Source organism: Lissotriton helveticus, chromosome 3_1, assembly GCF_964261635.1.
Source record: "Lissotriton helveticus chromosome 3_1, aLisHel1.1, whole genome shotgun sequence".
Taxonomy (NCBI): Eukaryota; Metazoa; Chordata; class Amphibia; order Caudata; family Salamandridae; genus Lissotriton; species Lissotriton helveticus.
This window is the reverse complement of record NC_136061.1, coordinates 352,033,311-352,056,488: the sequence shown is the minus strand read 5'-3', so window position 1 is coordinate 352,056,488 and position 23,178 is coordinate 352,033,311. Positions and strand designations below refer to the sequence as shown.

General features: G+C 45.7%; 1 protein-coding gene across 2 annotated transcripts in view; it reads right to left on the bottom strand.

Moving 5' to 3' along the window:
- Positions 1-19,822, bottom strand: part of EFCAB5 (EF-hand calcium binding domain 5) — a 335,299-nt gene extending 315,477 nt beyond the window's left edge. For both annotated transcript variants that reach the window (XM_078680019.1, XM_078680020.1), the window contains exon 1: positions 19,547-19,822. The gene's annotated coding sequence lies outside the window, so the exon portion shown is untranslated. The remainder of the gene's footprint in view (positions 1-19,546) is intronic.
- Positions 19,823-23,178: the final 3,356 nt, after the last annotated feature.

Sequence of the window (23,178 nt, the reverse complement as noted above, 5' to 3'; positions counted from 1 at the left end):
TAAGCAGGCCTAGGGGGTCAGGGTGTTTCTACCCTGCCCCCTTTTTGCGTTCTACACGTTTGTTTTTCTGCTTTCTTGTGGCTCAGTCTACTGAGGCACAAGATGGCTGCCAACACTTTCTGGTTTGGAGTTTTGACAGACAGTTGACAGCCAATTAGCATTCAGCTCGTGCTCGGGAAGGTACAGAGTACAGTAAGCTTACCGTACTCGTACGTTACACGTACGGTACTCGTACCCCGTGATTTTTGTCCCGAAAAAAAAAATTGGGGGGTGGGCCTTGGGGGTCCTTGTGGGACCCCCTGAGCAGGCCTAGGGGGTCAGGGTGTTTCTACCCTGCCCCCTTTTTGCGTTCTACACGTTTGTTTTTCTGCTTTCTTGTGCCTCAGTCTACCGAGGCACAAGATGGCTGCCAACACTTTCTGGTTTGGAGTGTTGACAGACAGTTGACAGCCAATTAGCATTCAGCTCGTGCTCTGGAAGGTACAGAGTACAGTAAGCTTACAGTAAGCATACCGGATCCACCTCTAGATATACTTATGATTTTACTTTTGATTTTCTCAGGAACTACTGAACGGATTAACACCATTTAACAAAAAGGCCCATCTGCGAACAGAACTCTACCTTTTTGCCAAGTTTGGTGTAATTCCTTTCAGCCGTTCGGGCTGTAGCCCCGGCTAAAGGTCCTATGGGCTTCTTGGAGAAATTCGCGAAGATTCGTCCACCGGCGCCAAAGTTATTCCAAATAGAATGTTGCGGATTTCCTATGGAAACTAGCTCTTAACTATAACTACCTACTGGCGACCGCCAGCAGGTAATATATATATATATATATATATATTCCTCACAAATTGCCCTCTGCATTAGAGGATCACACACGATGTCCTGCCCTCCGGCCTGTTCCTTGCCGCTAGACTTTCAAGTGTGCATTCTGTTTAAGTATTGCCTACGCGTTTCAGGGCCAACGCCCCTTCTTCCTGGGCATTCAATGATCACACCTGACACCTGCGCATTGTATTCACGGTCTTTATTACACATGCCTTGCTTTCATGGGCGTGTCGGTTTCACTCATTCCCAGAGGCATGATGGGGCATGTAGTCCTCAGTGCAGGTGATTTATTTCCCATTGCGAAGTTTCAGGTGCTCTCCTTCATTTTTCTTCGTTTTTATCTCTAAGTGAGTTTATCACGCTTGAACTGTCAGCTTTCGTGCATTTAAAAACATCGTACCGCTTTTAGTCCTGAGGGTTCAGTGCTCGCGGCTCCATTCTGCTGGGGTAGCGTTCTGACCCAACTGATGGCGGTGCCTCCTCCCACGGCTGGGCCGCCGTGTAGTATATTCCTCACAAATTGCCCTCTGCATTAGAGGATCACACACGATGTCCTGCCCTCCGGCCTGTTCCTTGCCGCTAGACTTTCAAGTGTGCATTCTGTTTAAGTATTGCCTACGCGTTTCAGGGCCAACGCCCCTTCTTCCTGGGCATTCAATGATCACACCTGACACCTGCGCATTGTATTCACGGTCTTTATTACACATGCCTTGCTTTCATGGGCGTGTCGGTTTCACTCATTCCCAGAGGCATGATGGGGCATGTAGTCCTCAGTGCAGGTGATTTATTTCCCATTGCGAAGTTTCAGGTGCTCTCCTTCATTTTTCTTCGTTTTTATCTCTAAGTGAGTTTATCACGCTTGAACTGTCAGCTTTCGTGCATTTAAAAACATCGTACCGCTTTTAGTCCTGAGGGTTCAGTGCTCGCGGCTCCATTCTGCTGGGGTAGCGTTCTGACCCAACTGATGGCGGTGCCTCCTCCCACGGCTGGGCCGCCGTGTAGTATATTCCTCACAAATTGCCCTCTGCATTAGAGGATCACACACGATGTCCTGCCCTCCGGCCTGTTCCTTGCCGCTAGACTTTCAAGTGTGCATTCTGTTTAAGTATTGCCTACGCGTTTCAGGGCCAACGCCCCTTCTTCCTGGGCATTCAATGATCACACCTGACACCTGCGCATTGTATTCACGGTCTTTATTACACATGCCTTGCTTTCATGGGCGTGTCGGTTTCACTCATTCCCAGAGGCATGATGGGGCATGTAGTCCTCAGTGCAGGTGATTTATTTCCCATTGCGAAGTTTCACTGAACCCTCAGGACTAAAAGCGGTGCGATGTTTTTAAATGCACGAAAGCTGACAGTTCAAGCGTGATAAACTCACTTAGAGATAAAAACGAAGAAAAATGAAGGAGAGCACCTGAAACTTCGCAATGGGAAATAAATCACCTGCACTGAGGACTACATGCCCCATCATGCCTCTGGGAATGAGTGAAACCGACACGCCCATGAAAGCAAGGCATGTGTAATAAAGACCGTGAATACAATGCGCAGGTGTCAGGTGTGATCATTGAATGGCCAGGAAGAAGGGGCGTTGGCCCTGAAACGCGTAGGCAATACTTAAACAGAATGCACACTTGAAAGTCTAGCGGCAAGGAACAGGCCGGAGGGCAGGACATCGTGTGTGATCCTCTAATGCAGAGGGCAATTTGTGAGGAATATATATATATATATATATATTTTTTTTTTTTTTTAAATCTTTTTATATATATATATATATATATATATATATATATATATATATATATATATATATATATATATATATATTCCTTTTGGCATTACACTAAGTTGTTGTTTTTAACGTTCATGTCAATCATGCTTTGCAAAAACGTTATGATATCAGCTGTATGGATTACGTTCAATGAATTGCTCATACAGAGCTGAATAGATTGTGTTTATCAAATATCATCTTTCACCCTTATGATTTAATGTATCAACAGATCTCTGTGGGTTATATACCTTCAAAGATGGCGCCCACAGGCTGTGTAAGTAACAGTCCGTTAACTATTTCCATGTAAATTCTGCACTAGAAATGATCGCATGTAGTTACTATAAGTATGGTGTTAACCCGTCTTTGCTCACAGTGGAAAAAGGCGCAAAGCCAAACCTCGTCTTGTTCGCTTTCTTTGTATAATAAAGTAACTGAGTTCATCCCCTACATCAGTGCGGTCTCTTCACTTCCCCTGGGTCGTGAGGTTTCGAGCAGATTTATCGGCATGGTCCCACCGCCACAAATTACAGACCGGCACCTGTTCTGTTCTGGAGTGCTAATCGCGGCTACTGGTGGACTGAAACTTTTGTCGCGCACTAGCGCCGCTGTGTGAATCGCTGGCAGCAATTGAAGAAGACAACTCGGACGGGTGAGTCGGAGGACGCACAAGTCCTTGTGGTTTTTATCTTTTATGTGATTATCACGTTATATATAAAAAAAAATTGGATGGAGTATACAGTGATACAACATGACTTGCTGTAATTGTGACTTTGGATAATGTGATGGTGAAGGGTGAAACATAGCAGTGCAAAGTGAAATAATGATATATTCAGTGGATGCACACGACACCACCCTCAAGCCAAGACAAATCAAACATGATGAGTGTGGACAGGATGGTGTGCCGTCAGTGTCTTATAACGTGACATCAATAGTTGAATTAGAATTAAAATAGTACTTCAAAGACACATCCTATTGGTGACGGGAAAAGGAATGAGTCATAGAAATTAGTTGGATAATGGAAGGTCGTGAATATGGAAAGCGAGATCAATGGAGACCTTAGTTGGCAATATGAAGAAGTGCACTTCTTCATATTGCCATATTATTTAACTTCGCACTGCTATGTTTCACCCTTCACCATCACATTATCCAAAGTCACAATTACAGCAAGTCATGTTGTATCACTGTATACTCCATCCCAAAATTTTTTTGTATCCTCCCCAGCCCTGATGAGTCGCGGAAATATTGTGATTTCTTGCGACGAAACACGTGTCGGCTGGCACTTGTATGAACAATAAAGAAGAAACTTCCGTATGATGGACTACTTCTCCGTTTATGAACTTTGAATTATATGTCCATTGAGACATCACCTGTTTTTGAATTTCTCTATAAGTGTGCTGCGGAACTTTGTTTTTCTGTTATTTAATGTGTCCTCCAAACACATTGTGAGGGGTTACAGGGATTGCCTCTTATCTGTATGCACCTTATGCACTAAGCATTCATTGTACGTTTACCGAGTAGTGCGCCCAGAATTTCCCTCACGTCTGAAACCCTGTTCTTTTGAATTATCACGTTATATATGCCTATCGCTTGGTTTCCCCGTTAGTCACGGCTGGAACGCTTTAGGGGGTGATTGTTCTCTTACTAACTTCTGCACAGACGGGTGCATTGAAAACATACAACCAACATGTTTCACGACGCAATATGCCGCGAGGCTGCAGTTGGCATTTTCAAACGCGGTCCAATTCAGCAAGGAGCCGATAGAGATCCCACGACTAATGCACAAGGAACATTTAAATCTCAGTTTGGAAAACTTGAACGCCTTTTTGAATGCGAGATCTGCAAATGGTGGGAGGCTACCTGCCTGTAAAATTATATAGATGTGTAGTGCATTCCACGCGGTCTGCGCATTTATACCATCCCTGCCTACGAAAATCCAGACCCTAAATGACTGGATGAGTGGTCAGCATATACAACCGAAGTATCTGTAGGAATGCTTAAAATTCTAATAAAGTTTGCATGGAGTGACTGTGACAAATCTTTAAAAGAGACAGCAGAACTGGAAACTTTAATCATGCAAGATCAAGATGCTAAAGCCAGAGAGGAACTGAGAGAGGCCATGAAGGCACACCTTTTAGCCTATTAGAAGTAGATAATACAACGTAAACACACCATATTCAATAGGGATGCTCATAACTATGAGCTGGGCAGGATTCTTACATTTGCCCGCAAATTCGATGCACCACGTAGAGCCTTGAGAAGCAACATAAATCGAAGAACCGTGGAGCAAAGAGAAATCTCAGAGTCAGACCTAACTACAGACAATGTGCAATCTGGCGAGGACAGCACTGACACCCAAGTACAACTTCTGTGAGATCCCTTTTTCACAAGGAGTTTCAATTTATGAGACAATCCTGGCAAAGGGGAGGAAAAGGCAAACCCCAGAAACAAGCACGTCAAAGAACACAAAAACGCAACTGGGGGCAACAACAAGCTCAAATCAAGATGTGGCCTTGCAGACTCGAAGCAACAGAGGATCAAGAAAATAAATCAAGTGGAGGATTTAACAATTATTAATCAAACACCAAATAAAGTGTCTAAGACTGAGGAAACAATTTTAAAGAAAGGACTTACATTTTGCCCGACGCAAGGCTCTAAGTATATGCAAACAGGTATAGACTTATATATCTTCACTAGGAAGTTGAAACTCCATACGTTTTTCAAGATTAAAGGCCTACAAGGACAAGAAACGGACAGGATCAAGTCCTGTAAACATTTAAATTTGTTTATGATTTAAACGCCTATCAACATTTCTACCGAGAGGTTGTCGTGTTGGTTTTTGGAGAACCACTAAAAATCTCCTTTTTTGCCAAATATTACATTTAAAAAAAACTGTTGGTTCATAAAAAATGTTATGTTGAGAAAAAACATTTGGATAATTCTTCCCCTTGTTGTATGTGTGAAATGATATCACATAAGGACAGTTGTGTACTATTTTTGCACATTTGCACAATTTATGTATGTTTTGGTAATTTTTTGTTTAAACCACATTTTTTGCATTGTAAATATTGAATCTTTCATTGTAAATATTGGACACTAAATGGCCATTACGTTTAAGGCTTTGAGATTTCTCTTGACTATAGTGACATGTTTTCCTTTTTTGAAAATTGATGAATAAAACTGGCGCAACTAATCGCCAAGGTAAACACATTAAATAGTGCTTATCTTTTTTCATCCCCAAAAAATATATGGTATGAAAGTCATAGAGGTGCGGGTTCTTCCTTTTCGTGTAAAGAAACGGGGGCCAGCACAACTACAGGCTCAGTGATGCCAATGGATGTTTTAACCCAAGATGATCTTACAACATTGCAACCACTGGTAAGTCATTTTGATCCCAATATCACAGAAGAAGGTGCTGCTTTCATTTCTACAAGACCTCTCCTAGAACACAATAAATCTAAAGGTAACACATCCATAGATCAGTATATATCAACATTGTCCCACACACAACAGGAATTATTTGAAAAACATATGTCTATTTTATTTATTTTTATATATACACAAAACAAGTTTCATCAAAATATTTCAAAGTACACCATCAATATAAATGTATATGTATATTTATATTGATGGTGTACTTAGAAATATTTTGATGAAACTTGTTTTGTGTATATATAAAAAGAATTAAAATAGAAATATGTTTTTCAAATAATTCCTGTTGTGTGTGGGACAATGTTGATATATACTGATCTATGGATGTGTTACCTTTAGATTTATTGTGTTCTAGGAGAGGTTTTGTGTTTTTGTTTGTACTTGCTCCCTGCTCTCTTCTCCTAGTATCATTATTACCAGGGACCCTCGCTTGTTGTTGATAGCTGCTTTCATTTCTACCATTGAGAGCTTTGCGATTGCACAAAATCCTGTAAAAACTCATTTTAAACCAAAGTCTACCTTCATACCCATCACTACCTTTGAAACCATTGACGTGTTTGAAGAAACTATCAAAAATGATCTGGCTTAATTGAGACAGCAAAAAGTCAGCAAAATGAATCACACCAATGCAAATTTGACACTGGAACAAAAAAGAGCGCTGGAGCAAATTCAGAAAGATCCAAATATTGTATGCAAAACTTCAGACAAAGGCGGAAACATTGTGCTTATGACAAGAGACTTTTATTGCAAAGAGGCATTACGACAGCTATCGGATAGCACATGCTATGTAAAAAGTACCAAAGAAGAATACAATGCAAGCATTCAAGAGTACCATATAATGATTCAAACATGGAAAGACAAGTGAATGATTGATACGGATGAATTCATATTTCTTTCTTGTCCTCAACCGTTGATATCTACGTTCTATCGCCTTCCCAAGAATCATAAGGATGCAAACACACCACCTCGTCGTCCGATTATATCATCAAAGGGAAGTCCGACAGAATCCATGTCATAATATATTGATTACTTCCTAGCTGACTTTGTGAAAACATTACCATCCTATATTCATGACACAAAGGATTTTATTAGAACAATTTCCAATATAACTTGGGAATCTGATATGTTAATGATGGTGCTCAATGTAACAAGGTTGTATACATGTATTAATCATGCTAATGGAATTCATGCTATTTGATACTTCATGAAAGGAAGATCCCTAAAGTTTGCAGAGCACAATGAAATGTTAATCGAATTTCTTCTTTTTTGTCTAACAAATAATATTTTCTTGTTCCAGAAACAATACTACAAACAAGGTAAAGGCACGGCAATGGGCACTTGCTTTGCCCCCAGCTACGCGAACCTGTTTGTGGGCTGGTGGGAGAAGCAAGTGGCATGGGCCGAAAGTAACAACCACTAGGTATCATCTATCATTGGATGGTATAGGTACATAGTTGACCTTTTCACCCTTTCGAAAGGTCCACTAGCTGAGGCAGATAAATATATTCAGGAACTCAATAGAAATACAGTCAATTTACACTTTAGTGGACACATCAGTACTACTGTAGTAGCATTTCTAGATCTCAGAGTCTTTATTAGAGAAGGGCATATCTGCACTTACCTGTTTAGAAAGGTGACCGCTGTGAATTCAATTCTCAAGGCCCATAGCAATCCCCCAAAATCCCTAAAGAACAGTATCCCCTATGGGGAACTCTTACGACTGAAGAGGAATTGTACTAGGTACTATGATTTCAAGCAGGCAGCGGAGGATGCCACAGAGAGATTTACAGTGCGAGGTTATTCTTCTCAACTGTTACAGAAAACTCTGACCAGAATAGAGAAAATCCCTAGACAATGCCTCCTCAGGGATAAGAAACAGCCCAATAAAAATCCAGTGGAGACATTTAGATTCATTACCACATTTTCCAATGAATCAGAGGCATTGAGGCAGATTCTCTCTTGTAACTGGCATATTCTCAAATCTGATTTGGTGATCGGAAAAAGTTTACCGGACCACCCGAAAATCAACTACTGATGCTGTCGGTCCCATAAGGACAAACTTGTACAGTGCCAATTTGAAGCTATTCCCTACAATCAGAGAGTGGGCAGTTTGACGGGATTCTTTCCTTGCTCCAAATGCAAGGCGTGCAGGAATAGTCCTAAAACGCTAACATATGAAATTCCTGGAACGATACACCGCAGAGCTATTAAGAAATTTTTAATCTATAATACACCTTTCTGCGTCAACTGTCTAATCTGTCCATGTAATATGTGATACGTGGGAAGTACTATTCATCCAACCAAATGTAGAATACTAGAACATGCAAGGGCTATTGAGAAGAACGATTTCTCGTAACCTGTGGTAAGACATTTTGCTAGATTCCATCAAAGTGACAAGAATCTTCTGAGATTCTACTGATTGGATCACGTTCCCTCTCATGAACGGAGAGGGAACAGAGAACTTAAATTACGCAGACTAGAATCCAGATTTATGGTTGATTTACAGACCAAAGCTCAGCTAGGCTTAAATATGGAGGAGGAACTAGCTATTCATCCGGGATAGATCAGAGTAGACTTCAATCCTTTAAGACTAGCCCTCAATTTGACTCTGTTCCTCAGGATGTAGATCGGCCTTATACTAGGCTTGATTTGTATGGAACTACATATCATTTACCATATGCCTATGTATCTTTGATATGTCGATTCTATTATCCGTGATTTTTATGGAACTATATGTTATTTACTATATGCATATGTGTCTGCAATATTTACCTTGTAAAACGCTCTGATACCCGTAAGAGTCTTGTTCGCTATATACAACCTTCAAAATAAAATAAATAAATCATTTTGATCTGATTAGTTCAAAATGTACAAAAAGCGTTTGTTTGCCTTCTTTAAGACCTCGATATATTTATTTATATAGTAGCAATGATTTGTATCGAGTGATAAATGCACTAGGAAGTGGTTTACTTTTTGCGAATCTGAGCCCATTCAGTGCACAATTATGACTAAATGAATTTGTGTATTGAAAATGACATTATTCATTCGTGCATGAGATTAGCTGCCAATTTAATATTTACATTGGCTGATTTAATCAAATGTTCTTTCTTTCCTTAAATCGAAGTTTAAGTATTAGCAAATTGATATTCTTTTAATTTATTGATTGTGAAAGAATTATTCTTTATTGTGATACATTATAACTGCTTTTCTTTGATAGTGCAGTTACGTACATATGGTTATCTAGCCTTTCAAAGATGGCTCATATATATATATTCCTTTTGGCATTATACTAAGTTGTTGTTTTTAATGTTCATGTCAATCATGCTTTGCAAAAACGTTATATCAGCAGTATGGATTACGTTCAATGAATTGCTCATACAGAGCTGAATAGACTGCGTTTATCAACTATCATCATGCACGCTTATGATTTATTGTCTTAACATATCTGTGCGGGTTTTACACCTTCAAAGATGGCGCCTACAGGCTGTGTAAGTAACAGTCCGTTAACTATTTCCATATAAATTCTCCACGGAAATGATCGCATGTAGTTACTATAAGTATGGTGTTAACTCGTCTTTACTCACAGTAGAAAAAGGGGTGAAGCCGAAACGCGTCCTGTTCGCTTTCTCGGTATAATAAAGTAACCGAGTACATCCCCTAAATGAGTGCGGTCTCTGCACTTCCCCTGGGTCGTGAGGTTTGGAGCAGATATATATATATATAATATATATCCAATTTGCACAAACTCCTTCCGGAGATTACTGCCCATCAAGGGGTGGCGCGCACACCGACGGAGTATTACGGCAATTAATATCCAGCAAAGTTATCGAGTAGAGCGCGCTCTCAGGTCACAAATATACCATCCACAGCTCCAAGTTATAAAGGGGGTTTATTCAATTCATAAACCTCCATGACGTGTTTCGACCTCAAAAGGTCTTGATCACACACCGGAGTGAAGCTTACAAGGGTCTAACATACATTTGCTGTTAAACAGTAAAAAAGGACTAAGCCACAGTATGTACACGTAATGTTTCAGCAAAACCGTAGCCATCTAATGACGGTGAAATTAAAGATAAAGTACTATACGGTTCTAAATTCCAAAGAAACGTACTAAAATCAAAAGTAAGGTGCTATACAATTTATGATACCAAGGTAAAATACTGACCATAATGCTGAATCTTTCCACTGAAAATACAGTTCATACATGTAACCTCGTATTATCCAAAGTACAGTACTTGTGCCAGCTGCAACAGGAAATGATGTTCATAATGTCTAGCTTGAGTCTCTATGAGAAAATCTTGGGCAAAAATCCGATGAGGCAGATGCAATACTATTGCTATGTGCGTGCATGCTCCGTGCACGTGGGCGGGACCTAGTTCCATTCAAACATTTATGATGTCCATGCTGTGCATCTGGAACCTGATGTCCCATGGAGGTGACCGAAAAGTGTCATGGGGAGCTGGAGCGGAAAAATGGAATAAACTTATTTTGCACATAATTGGAGTACGTACTCAGTATCAAGTCGCCAGTAGGTAGTTATAGTTAGGACCTATTATCCATAGGAAAACCGCAACATTCTATTGGCAATAACTTTGGCGTCCATTGATTAATCTTCTTGAAATTTTCCAAACTTTTGGCCAGCTCAGTTCCCCTCCTTCCCTGAAAGTTTGGGGGTGATTGGTCAAGCGGGGGCCATGAAAAAAGGGGGGTCCCAAAACATGTTTTCCCCATGCAATTTCCCATAGGACCTTTAGACACGGCTACAGCCCGAACGGCTGAACGGAATTACACAAAATTTGGCAGAGAGATAGTCCTCAGTTCCGACTTGTGCCTTTTGCTTATATGGTGTCAATCTGTTCAGTAGTTCCTGAGAAAATGACGGTTAAAGTCATTTATAAATCTATGGGCGCGGTGGATCCGCGTATCTATCCGCGTACCCAAAGCGCAGCCTGCACGCACCCTGCCGTGCACGAGCTGCATGCTGATTGGCTGTCAACAGTCAAAATCAGAAAGTGTTGGCAGCCATCTTGTGCCTCGGTACAAAAACCCAAAACAAATGCCGCAAAACGTGAAAAGGGGGCAGGGTAGACACACCCTGACCCCTTAGGCCTGCTCAGGGGGTCCCACAAGGACCCCCAGGGCCAAATATATATATATTTTTTTTAAAGACGCGATCGTCCCTAGGCCCAGCCCCCTTCTTGCACCACTCTGCAAACGTGCCCCCTTGCGCGTTTGCAGAGGGGGAACTAACTCACCTTGAATACTGGGGGTCCCTGGAGGCCAACTAGCAAACCAGGAACCGCCAGTATGTGCCAGGGGGCTGTGTTGCAGAGAGGTGTTCTGAGGCCATGCCCCTTTTTACACCTCTCTGCAACACAACTCTGTGGCGCTTACTGGAGGTACCTGGTGGGCTAGTTTGCCGCCAGGGGACCTCAGGTTTCAAGGGGACTTAACCCCCCAACTTAAAACACGCCCTGTGGCGCGTTTTAAGTTGGGGAATTAAATCCTCTTCAAACCCAAGGTCTCTTGGGGGCCAACTAGCTCACCAGGTACCTCCATTAAGCGCCAAGGAGCTGTGTTTTAGAGTATTGTGAAAAGGGGCGTGGCCTCTGAATACCTGAACACAGATGTCCTAAATCGCTGCTGGCCACCACACCTACCTTTGTTATTTCTTGCTTCCTAAGACGTTATCAGAATATTATTGGCATTGTGACCTATTTATGTCATGAAACTTTCTCTTCTTTTGAGTGGAATATATTTAGACCGTCAATACTGTACTTTTGCCCTGAAGAAGTCTCTGTAGAGTCGAAACGCGTTGGCTAAAAAGAATCATGTGCTGACCGTTTGGATTTTAAACATCAGAATTTAACAATAAAGAATATTTTTTCGACTACAAATGACCTTCGGACCCGCTTTTTCTATACTGTTATATAGACTTGCTGTGTTCCAAAGAAAAATTATATTTTTTAAATAATGGGTGCCGATTCCAATTTTTCTTGTGTTTGTATTTGGGCTATTGTCCAATAGGAAGTAAAGAGGGGTGTACTTCCTGGATTTGTGAGCACCATCGTCATACCATTAAGTCAATAGTAATAACAGGTGCAGGTCTTTTGCCTCAACCACTTTCTGTTTTTGTTACACAACATATGCCCCCCTGTGTGCATGCACACCAGTACCTGCACGGCATTTAGGAGAAGTGTGGCTCACTGGTTAGAGGAGGCAGACCCTGAAGCAGAGGTCAGACCCGGGACCAGGGTTCAATTCCCGACGCGGCAGGGTCTTGAGCCCAAATATCCACGGACTTGATAATTCTCGCTTCGGTGCCTGCTCGAATCACGGGTTCACACTCTGCAGCTCTGGGCATTAGCCTGCTTAATCTCCACTACGGCCCCCCTGCGGCGGGATGCCTGGCTTTCACCTTGGGGAAGCCAGGACGGGTTCCCAAGGCAAGCGCCGAGATGCCTACGGGTAATCGAGCGCTATATAAGAACGCATAATAATAAATAATAATAATTTACTGCCTTTGATGTTCCCATTGTGGTGCCTTCTTAGGACCCACCCTGGGAACGCCAAAGAACAGCCCACCAGACAGAAGAAACTCCCTAATCTAGAAGGCAGTTCAAGTGTGGGTTTGTCAGTGTGGGAGCGGTGCGGACCCACTCCTGCACCGCCAAGGCCCATGCAGACTAAGGGACCTTATTTTGACTTTTTGTGGAAGAGAGTCCGCCACGCCTCCGCCTCGCTACCACACCGCCAAAGCCAAAATAGACCTTCTGCTAGATAACTATGTTTTTTGTATCTGTTTATTTAGTTGTGTACTGCGGTGCCTATGAAAAAGGCACCGCAATGGGAGCGTGAAAGGCAGTTCCTGCGGGGCATGGACATCCATGCAGGGCATGGACATAACTGGGATGCATGCATACAGGGGGCACAACATGTGCCCCTCTGCATGCACCCCATGGCCCTGAGCCTACAGGGGGTCCTGTATGCCCCCTTTGTTTCCTCACCACTACTATTTTCATGGCTGGCTCACCGCCATGAAAAGTGTGGCGGTGAGGAAGCTAATAATATGCATAGCAGTGCCTCAGTTGCGTGTAAGCCCGGTGGCAGAGGGCTAGCGCGAGGCTGTGTGCACGTTTGGTTTTTAAATATTTACTTTCTCTGCTGCTGATTGCAAGCAGTCCTTTGCCCCGCTGACCACGAGCGGCTGGCTTGTTTGGGTCTTTTTTAACCCGCCTCCCAACCCGCCCTGTTAACTCCGCCCACCCCCCTCGCATCTGCCTACTTAGGCTTCTCTCTCCCTGGCCTCAGTGTTGCGTGTAAGCCCGGTGGCAGAGGGCTAGCGCGAGGCTGTGTGCACGTTTGGTTTTTAAATATTTACTTTCTCTGCTGCTGATTGCAAGCAGTCCTTTGCCCCGCTGACCACGAGCGGCTGGCTTGTTTGGGTCTTTTTTAACCCGCCTCCCAACCCGCCCTGTTAACTCCGCCCACCCCCCTCGCATCTGCCTACTTAGGCTTCTCTCTCCCTGGCCTCAGTGTTGCGTGTAAGCCCGGTGGCAGAGGGCTAGCGCGAGGCTGTGTGCACGTTTGGTTTTTAAATATTTACTTTCTCTGCTGCTGATTGCAAGCAGTCCTTTGCCCCGCTGACCACGAGCGGCTGGCTTGTTTGGGTCTTTTTTAACCCGCCTCCCAACCCGCCCTGTTAACTCCGCCCACCCCCCTCGCATCTGCCTACTTAGGCTTCTCTCTCCCTGGCCTCAGTGTTGCGTGTAAGCCCGGTGGCAGAGGGCTAGCGCGAGGCTGTGTGCACGTTTGGTTTTTAAATATTTACTTTCTCTGCTGCTGATTGCAAGCAGTCCTTTGCCCCGCTGACCACGAGCGGCTGGCTTGTTTGGGTCTTTTTTAACCCGCCTCCCAACCCGCCCTGTTAACTCCGCCCACCCCCCTCGCATCTGCCTACTTAGGCTTCTCTCTCCCTGGCCTCAGTGTTGCGTGTAAGCCCGGTGGCAGAGGGCTAGCGCGAGGCTGTGTGCACGTTTGGTTTTTAAATATTTACTTTCTCTGCTGCTGATTGCAAGCAGTCCTTTGCCCCGCTGACCACGAGCGGCTGGCTTGTTTGGGTCTTTTTTAACCCGCCTCCCAACCCGCCCTGTTAACTCCGCCCACCCCCCTCGCATCTGCCTACTTAGGCTTCTCTCTCCCTGGCCTCAGTGTTGCGTGTAAGCCCGGTGGCAGAGGGCTAGCGCGAGGCTGTGTGCACGTTTGGTTTTTAAATATTTACTTTCTCTGCTGCTGATTGCAAGCAGTCCTTTGCCCCGCTGACCACGAGCGGCTGGCTTGTTTGGGTCTTTTTTAACCCGCCTCCCAACCCGCCCTGTTAACTCCGCCCACCCCCCTCGCATCTGCCTACTTAGGCTTCTCTCTCCCTGGCCTCAGTGTTGCGTGTAAGCCCGGTGGCAGAGGGCTAGCGCGAGGCTGTGTGCACGTTTGGTTTTTAAATATTTACTTTCTCTGCTGCTGATTGCAAGCAGTCCTTTGCCCCGCTGACCACGAGCGGCTGGCTTGTTTGGGTCTTTTTTAACCCGCCTCCCAACCCGCCCTGTTAACTCCGCCCACCCCCCTCGCATCTGCCTACTTAGGCTTCTCTCTCCCTGGCCTCAGTGTTGCGTGTAAGCCCGGTGGCAGAGGGCTAGCGCGAGGCTGTGTGCACGTTTGGTTTTTAAATATTTACTTTCTCTGCTGCTGATTGCAAGCAGTCCTTTGCCCCGCTGACCACGAGCGGCTGGCTTGTTTGGGTCTTTTTTAACCCGCCTCCCAACCCGCCCTGTTAACTCCGCCCACCCCCCTCGCATCTGCCTACTTAAACGCTTCATATGCGTCAGCGCAGCGGACGAGCGCAGCGGGCGCGCCGACTTCGCGCCGGAGTTGCGCCTGAGTTAAGCCCGTCTGCTCCCGTCCGCGGCTGGCCGGGGCCAGGGGCCGGCTACTCTGCTCCTCCGGTCATTAGTTATCTCCCGGCCACTATGCTCTTATTGTGTCACCCGCGCCCACCATCCCTCACAGTGTTGGAGCGTATCTCCTCTCTTGGACTATGCAGACCTCCCCTTACACAGCCATGCTCTGCTCTGCCATCACATCAGTCGCTTGAGGTTTCGCCTCCCTTCGCTCACTCGTCACCTCTCCCCGCTCCCACCCCTCTTTCCCCCCCCCAGTCCACCATCAATGCGATCCTCCTGAACACCAGGTCGGCGGTCGCGCACCAGCATGAGCTATTTCATCTGCTCGACTCTCGTCAACCCCACCTATTGTTTCTCACTGAAACGTGGTTCAGGGATGACTCCCTTCCGAGCCTCTTAGCCACGCTGCCCCCGACCTATTCAGCCATTAGAATGGACCGCCCTGGGGGCAAGACAGGAGGTGGCGTAGCCTTGATTACTCACACCGATTTTCATTTTCACACACTCTCCTCTCCCCCCATCCCCGCTGTGGACTATTTAGTAGTCCGCTCCACTTCATTTGGGGTTCCCCTGACCTGTGTTCTGATTTATCGTCCTCCCCAGTCCACCCCCCAATTCCTCAGTTCTCTTGAGGATCTCTTGGCCACCTTAGTGGTAAACAACGCAGCAGTCTTGCTCCTCGGGGACCTAAACTATTGGCCTAGTGATCCGGCCGAGGACGCTAGATCTAAGGAGTTCTCTGCCTTGCTCACTAGTCTCAATTTTCTTCCCCAGCTGTCCACACCTACCCATACCTTAGGTCATCAACTCGACCAAATATGGACCCTTAACATCCCTACCAACCCCCCCACCGTTTCGCCCTGCCCTTGGTCAGACCATTTCCTCATCTCCTTTGCGCTGAACCTTGGTCGTCCACCTAAACCCCCCCTGCCTAAAAACACCTGGTTTAGGAAGTGGGATAAGGCCGTCCTCCCTGATGTCTGCTCCTCCCTCGCGGGATCTTGCCCAGAGCTTTGTGATCTTTCTCTTCCCACTCAGCTCGCAGCCATCAACACCTGGCTGCAAAAGACATGCAACAGCATTGTTCCCCTTAAGAAAGTAGCCATTAAGCGAGCCCACGCTGCTAACAGGTGGTTTTCCCCCCTTCTTAAAGTTAAGAAGTTGGAGGCGCGCAGAGCGGAACGAGCTTGGCGACGCACCTACTGCCCCCTTCTCAAAGCCAAGTATTGCCTTGTACTCAAGGAATATAAACAAGACATATTAACGGCTAAGGCTGAGTACTTCTCCGGTAAGATCTTGACAGCTGCAAATCAATCGAAGGAAATATTCGCCACGGTGCACGAGCTCGCTGCCTCAGACAGGGTGATCTCCAAAATTCCCCCGTCCCAATCCCTATGCAATTCCCTCAATTCCTTTTTTATAGAGAAGGTGGCTCTCATCAAGGCGAATATCCCTCCCTCACTTCCTATCCTGTCCACTGTGGACCCGCATGCCGCTGCCTCACTTCTTACCCAATTCCCCCTTCTGACACGGGACACCCTTCTCCCCTTACTGGCTCGGGTCAAATCGGGCTCACCGCATGACATCGGACCGGCATTCGCCCTTAAAGAGATCTTTTCCAGTTGTTACTCCCCCCCCTCACTTTAATCAATAACTCCCTCACTTCTGGCATTGTCCCAACTGCCCATAAATCTGCAGTTATTATCCCTATTTTAAAAAAGCTAGGCGCTGATCCTTCCCTACCTGCCAATTATCGCCCCATCTCCTTGCTCCCTTATCTGGCGAAGGTCTCAGAGGCTCATGTCACCTGCACTCTGAGTTCCTTTGTGGAGTCTACAGGCCGCCTCTCCTCCCGTCAGGCAGGCTTCCGCCCACTTCACTCAACCGAGAAGGTGGTAGTGTCAGTGATGGACAAACTGAGGGAGGGCACTGACATCTGCACCCCCCAGGCCTTGGTCCTCTTAGATCTGTCCGCCGCGTTCGACACGGTGGATCACGACATTCTTCTGAACCGTGTCGAGGCGGCGGGCATCAGGGGCACGGCCCATGCCTGGCTCCGTTCCTTTCTAACGGACAGGGAGCAGGCAGTCCACCTGGCAGATTTTGCCGCCCCCCCTCGCAGAGTGACATGCGGCGTTCCCCAGGGTTCCTCTTTGTCCCCCTTGTTATTTAATTTATACATCTCACCCCTCATTTTTGCTTTACAGCAGATGGAGGTATCGGTGTTCAATTACGCCGATGACCTCCAACTTATTTTTAACCTTTCTCACTCCCCTTCTTCGGCCTAGAACTTTCAGAGGGTGATGCTCTTCATCCAAAACTGGATGAACTGCAACCACCTCAAGTTAAACCCCGACAAAACAGAGTTGGTTTTGACTGGGGGTGGTTGCAGCCCATGGTCCCCATCTTTCTGGCCCGACTCTCTTGGTTCCCCTCCCTCCCCGGTCTCCAAGGTCAAAACCCTCGGTATCTTTATCAACTCCCAGCTTTCGCTTCACACTCAGGTTCACTCGGTGGTGTCCTCCTGCTTCTTCTCCCTTCGCACTATCCGTAAGGTTTCCCGTTTTTTTTCCGTTCCTGCCCTTAAGCTCATCCTCATGGCCATGGTGCTATCGCGCCTTGACTATGGGAATGTGGTCTACAATGGCGCCCCAGACTATCTGATCCACCGACTTCAGCAGATTCAGAATCAGGCTGCTCGCCTGATTTATGGACTCCCTAAATTTCACCACACCACTCCCCTGTTGCAATCATTGCATTGGTTACCGGTGAAGGAGAGGGCCCTCTTCAAGCTGGGCTGCATGACTTACCAGGCCAGATCTGGGACAGCCCCTGCCTTCCTCTGTGAGATTATATCTACTTACCTCCCGGCCAGAGAGCTCCGTTCCTCCAACCAAGCTCTACTGACAGTTCCTCGCTTTAGGAAGCGGAGGTCTGGGGGGACGAGATTTGCGGTCCTAGCCCCCTCTTTCTGGAATTCCCTACCTTTTGCCCTCAGAGCTTCCACTTCCTACGTGGAATTCCGTAAACTCCTCAAAACTTTTCTGTTTCCCAGACCCCCAGCAGTCTAGCACCCGCATTCGTCCCCTCCAGCTTACCGCTACTTAGCGCCAGGAAACCGCCCCGGTAACAGAGCGCTTTAGAAAACCATTAAAATTCAAAAATTCAAATAATATGCATAGCAGTGCCTCAGTGGCACAGCCAGTGTATTACTAAACTCACACGACTGCGAGACCGCGGATCCCTGGTGGCAGCAGTCCAACCGCTATAGTCAGAATATGGCAGATGGACCGCCACCATGACTATGGCGATCCAATGGACAAGTCTTATAGTGCTATTAGAGTTACAGGACCTGTACTACAAAGGTATCTGTAGTTGCTGCACGTGGCAATGGCGTAACACGTGTTGTATGACTTCTCTTTTTTAAATAAATGTAAAATAAATGAATAAAATACTACAACTAAAAAAAAAAAACGTAGCGCCCGATCCGAAGTTTGGCGAACAGGTTACTGCATCACAAGGAAACAGAAGTCAATAGGATATAACTCTAGATCCAGGCCCTTGGTAACTTCACACACCACAACCACCGATTGATAATACTGCACATCGAAGCACTATGTCAGCTGCCACTGTCTCCATCCTTTACCGGAAACCTACTCCCTTCCATGCATTACCGGAACCAACCCCCCCCCCCCCCAGCCCCCCACCCAACTCCGAGAAGACTTTAAGAAAGAGATGACATGGCTGCCTTAGTGCAGTAAAGCTTAACAACTGTGTGTTCGTTATTTTATTTCGGAATGGGACTGTAAACATAAATGAATAACGTATGTACGCTGACTGAAGTGTTTACGTAACGTGCTAATATTTTAATATTGCTCAACAGAAGGAAGGTTATATGTGTGCACATTTCTACAGGTAATTGGTGTTAAATTACCTATCTGTATTTCAAAAGATTGAAAACTTTAGTGAACTTCGGTTGTTTATTTTTGTGTTCTGTATTTTTTGTTGCTGTATTTGTTATAGGTAGATGTCATTATTCCAGTTATTCATTTATTTTTGCCAAAACAATGCGTGCCAAAATGCACTTTACTTTGTAATTTATGAAATTGTGCATTTATGTTTGTGGTCTGTGCACAGTGCAGTTTTATTTTGTTGTAGCAACAACGGTTTTGTCTACATGAAGACAAAAGGTGCCTGTACTATGCTTAGGGGATGTCTTTGCAATTATGCTTAAAACTAAACTCAAAATGACCGTCGTGAACAGGAGTTGTACGGAAGTTGCCCCAATACAACAGGCACCCCTTGGTCCATACCAAAATAAACCACTTCTCCTTCACAGTACAATGTCAAGCCCTGATAAAACCCGTCCTTTGCATAGGTATGCGGAATTAGTATTCTCACCGCTTCTCAGGAAGAGCTGGTGTAAATACGTTGGAAGGATGAACGTCCAAATCAGCCGTGCTAGAAATGTAACCTCAATGCCCGGTTGCTGGTTACGCACCGCTCTCCATAGGAAGCGCATCAACCCATTGAGTTATCTGTCCCAATACCGAGCCTTGCCTTACCTGTGTTAATGGCTTATGAAGAAGGAGAGGCTGTGAGCACTGTAGACATTCGACCCGTCATGGGTTACACACAGGCCTCCATTACTGGTGCAGTAGCCCACTATGCTACCTTGCTTCCTACTCCGCCTCACCCTTTCCATCCGAAGCGAGACCCACGCCTCCCCTGCTCGGCACCTGTTCTTGATTAATAGTAATGATGTCCCGGCGGGAGCGGCGTTGTCACGGTGCCCGGTACCCCGGTGGCTCCTGTGGACACCACCAGACTCGTGCCGCCACTCTCTCCCAGGCGGTGTTTACAGACGCCTGTTGCTAAGCGACGCGTCCGAGCCGCAGGGCCAGTCGCTTACTTGGTTACTCGCGCGCTCCCTCACGTTCTCTTCCTCGCTCTAGCTCTCTGTGTCTTTTTTAGGAGGAATTCAGCTCGTGCAAAACGTTTCCAGTATCCCTACGTCAGTTGTGGCGCTGGCTCTTGATCTTTGAACGCGCTGACACTGGATTTTGAATTTGAGCAAGCCTAGCAAACAAACCCAACCTGTTTCAAATTACGTGTTTTATATTTCAAAGTTTTTTTATTGAAAAGTTTACAGATATAGTACAAGTACAGCACAGTAGCGATGCGGGGGCACATACAGATGGGTCACTGGAGTATCGTGGTTGATGTCTGGCGTCGATTGGGTTTATTCCTGATGCTGGTGAGCGTATACCTGTAGGCCCCAAGAGTGAAGAGAAAGAGAGAAGAGGGGGGGGGGCAGATCTCTGGTGCCATCTGCTGAGCCTGGCGTGCCTCTGCGGTCTAGGGGATTTTGTTCTGTTCTAGATGTTTGTCTAGGGTGGCCCACATCTCATTCCTAGCTGTGTGGTTTGTTGAGTGTTTTGCTGTGATATTGTCTGCACAGTCACCCAGTTTACAAATTACGTGTTTTAATTAGATCAATTGCATACCCATATGCAACTACCATCATTTTGCCATTCATGCGGCACATATATCGTGTGTTCAAAATGTCAAATGTCAAAAATTCATATAGTATGCCAGGGTAAGCATTTTCTCATGTTGCCTCCCTTCCCCCATATGCATGGTTGTGCTCCCTTTGCCAATAATTACCTCCAATAAGACAGCACAAGCATTTTGCCATTGGTGCTCCCATTTTCCAAGAACATGTCTCCAATATACCAGGGCCTGCATTTTGCCATGGGTGCCCTTGCTTACCTCCCCTACTTCCAACAGGTGGCCATAGGCATCTCCATAAGTCAAGAATTACCTTAAGTATGCCATAGCCAGAAGCAGACTCACAAGCATAGCACACACTCTCTTGCTCACTCACTCACAACCACTCACTCCCCCTCATTCATTCTAACTCACATTCAGTCACTCACCCATAGCTGTCATCCAGCTATTAGTCACTACCACTCACTCACACAAATATACTGACACCCTAATCACACACTCGCTTTCTCTCATTGCCTCTCACTCTCACTTGCTCACACAGTCTCAAAGGCACTCAAACACATTCTCACACCTGCACACTGCATCTCCCTTACTCCTCCTTGCTCAGTCATTCGAAGCCACTCATATTCATACTATCTTACTCACTCTATCGCCCTATCTTACTTGTCATACTTATTCTAGTGGCGGCTCCTACGCAATGGCGGAGGAGCATCGCCCCACTGGCTCTGAGCCAGCAGCTGAAAAATAAAACAATATTTTATTATTGTTTTATTTTTCAGCTGCTGGCTGAGCCGCAAGTGTAGGGAGGGGTGGGCCGGGCCATGCAGATGGGGCGGAGTGATGTGCACCGCTAAGTTCGCATGTTGGTTTGGCCACCCGTCTTAGGCTAGCCAAACAGACATGCGCAGTTAGGTTTCTCCATTCCAGCTGTATTGCACAACCGGGTTGGAGAAACAGCACAGACTCCCTCTGCCTGCGCGGGTGTTAAACCAGCCCGCTCAGGGCAATCCCAGCGCTGCCTTCATTCAACATAAAAGCAGTGCTGGGATTTGAAGGGGAGTTTCTGATGCTGTCCCAGTGACTGCTGGGAGCAGAAAGCAGAGGAGCACCGAGGCATGAGGTGGCCGGCAGCATCAGGTAAGTTTGTGTCGGCCACCACTGACATAGTTCCCTCTCCTACTTCTCTCACCCACTCATACTCACTTTCACTCACTGTCGCACACACACTCCCAAATCACTCAAGTACATACTCTCACTCTTTCACACTTCCTCTCTCATTTCCCCTTAATCATTCTAACTCATGCATGACCTGATGAGGATGTGTGCTTAACAATACGGATCCTGGTATTGGATTAGGGTAATCAATAACCCTACATTGATTATTAATTCATACAAGAGACTGATGAATTCTAAAGTGGAAGAATATTTTAAACTGAAGGACTAAAAATAATCCAAGATGTTATATGCATGGATACTCTAAACGGATGTGATACAAGCTACAAGGATAAGCCCTGAGGAAGTTCAATAGAACTTGAACAAAACGCATTGGCTGGATGTTATTAATCTTTGGATCTCATAGTCTCAAAAATTGGATTTGAATAAAGAAAGAACTTTTCTAATGGACTTAAAGACTCATTGTTCTATTTTATTATGGTTGCACCACTCCACTTCTTTTCTCTAAGGACTATGTTGCTTCACAGTAATATCACACAACGGCTGGTATTGGGATAGAAGTGCACTGTGCTATACTATTTTGAACCATATGTGAGGTGCAGTTGAGAGGTCCGCCGTTGATCTTTTCTTCGCCTAACTCACTCACACTACTTGACACACTCACTCCCACTATCACCCACCCCTCAGTCTCTCAATTACTCATTCTCGCTCATACTTATTTTCACTCACTGTCAGTTACAGACACTCACCTCTCACTTGATGGGACGTTCTGTGACTAGCCCCAGTCCGACCAGCATTCAGGCTTGGAGCCAAATGGCTGAGAAGACAGCACACCGGAGTAGCCTGCAGGTTTTGACTGCTGTTGCAGGATGATGCTACTAATTGGTTTTATCCACACTATGTGTGGGAGGGTATACTCAGACGTGAGTCCCTTGCTCATTGCACCATCAGGATTCAAGCAAGCCGGGCCGAAGAAGGCTGTGATGCCAGAAACCGGTCCCCGGAAGCTTGTTTCCTTCCCAGTATAAGAATTGGCTTGGTAGTTTGGTTTGCCCTGTTCCCATCATGCACTGGGACAGGAACAGACTAACTTGCATATAGCCAGGTTCTGAGCTGGGATGGTGCAGTGAGCTAAAAAACGGTGATGGATTAAAACCATGATCTCTTGACTTGGTAAGAGTATTCTGCATCATTCAGAAGCTCTGTCCATCACCACCCCCCTTTTCCAAAATCGGTTTTATCCACACTATGTGTGGGAGGGTATACTCAGACGTGAGTCCCTTGCTCATTGCACCATCAGGATTCAAGCAAAGCGGGCCGAAGAAGGCTGTGATGCCAGAAACCGGTCCCCGGAAGCTTGTTTCCTTCCCAGTATAAGAATTGGCTTGGTAGTTTTGTTTGCCCTGTTCCCATCATGCACTGGGACAGGAACAGACTAATTTGCATATAGCCAGGTTCTGAGCTGGGATGGTGCAGTGAGCTAAAAAACAGTGATGGATTAAAACCATGATCT